The sequence below is a fragment of the Limulus polyphemus genome, unplaced genomic scaffold, assembly GCF_000517525.1.
Source record: "Limulus polyphemus unplaced genomic scaffold, Limulus_polyphemus-2.1.2 Scaffold242, whole genome shotgun sequence".
In the NCBI taxonomy this organism is placed as follows: Eukaryota; Metazoa; Arthropoda; class Merostomata; order Xiphosura; family Limulidae; genus Limulus; species Limulus polyphemus.
This window is the reverse complement of record NW_013665852.1, coordinates 409,862-411,163: the sequence shown is the minus strand read 5'-3', so window position 1 is coordinate 411,163 and position 1,302 is coordinate 409,862. Positions and strand designations below refer to the sequence as shown.

The 1,302-nt window shown below is 32.5% G+C and overlaps 1 protein-coding gene across 1 annotated transcript in view; it reads left to right on the top strand.

The window, feature by feature from the left end:
• Positions 1-1,302, top strand: part of LOC106478702 (peroxisome assembly protein 12-like) — a 17,859-nt gene that overhangs the window by 8,041 nt on the left and 8,516 nt on the right. The window lies entirely within an intron of this gene.

Here is a 1,302-nt window from a genome sequence, read left to right as displayed (position 1 = left end):
AAAATTCTTAATCAGTAAACCCTTTACCAACCTCTGATAGTTGGGGGAGGGTATTGTTTTTGCTCCCTTGTGAACAGTATAGCTCAAGAAGTTTTCTTCTGAGTTTGATGACATTTGGTGTAGGGTTGAGCCCCCCCCCCCCAGGACTAGTTGATTAATTTTTGGTGAATGTGGGTCAGAAGTGAAGGTCAGCCTCTGTTATGATAGCAGATTGGGATTTTGAAAAATAGACAAAACTGAGGTAGAAAGAGGACCTTGGTACCTAGTTGTATATTTTTGAGGATGAAATATTTGGTGTATATTTTAGGATGTTTACTGCAACGTAAAACATCTTTTACCAATCTAAAAAAATCCTACACTAAGAGTAAAATACAAAGTAACAAAATAATACATGAAATTAGGAAAGGTATGAAACAAAATTAAAATGGATAAATCAATTATCAATTAAATGTCACAATAAATGTAAAAAGCAAAACACTAAAAGAAATAAGGACAAGCTGAACTTTGAGAAATGAAATAGTAAATAACATTTATCTACGTACAGCCAATTTTAGTATAATAACAACAGATATATAGTTTGAAAAACAATTTTGCACTCATCAAAGAGTTACATTACACATATGTTGTCCTTCAAATCAACATGCTATAGGCCTATCTGTACAACATATAATTTTCTAGTAAACATAATTGGCTGATTTTTAGAAAGTCTAGGTTCATTTTCCTTATGTTGTTGTAGTGCTTATTTGAGGGTCCCCCCCTCATCTTATGTTGTTGTAGTGCTTATGTGAGGGCCCCCCCTCATCTTATGTTGTTGTAGTGCTTATTTGAGGGTCCCCATCATCTTATCTTGTTGTAGTGCTTATTTGAGCCCCCCCTCATATCCTATAATGATATGCTTTGTTTCATTACCAGATCTTTCCCAGCTGGTCCACACAGCTCCTGGTAGTAATAACAATACTTTCAGTGCAGAAAACAATATAAACTGAAATGATATTTCCAACCGTCATTTGTACATTCTCTCCTTATATTAATAAATTTGTTACCGTATTTTTTGTTGTATAAGACGCTCCCTTATTTTGAAGACAAAGTTTTGGGGGAAAAAAAAGCTACAGTCGCATTTGAAAGATTTTTATTGAACAAAAATTCAATTTGATACTTTAAAAATTAGTATATATTGTTCTGAACACAAACGAGCTCAAACATCAAAATAAGAAAATACCGTAAATCAAAAAAAAATTTACTGTTATTTAGTTTGGTTCTAAACCTACAAAAATTTTCATTGCTTTCACTGAAATTTATTTT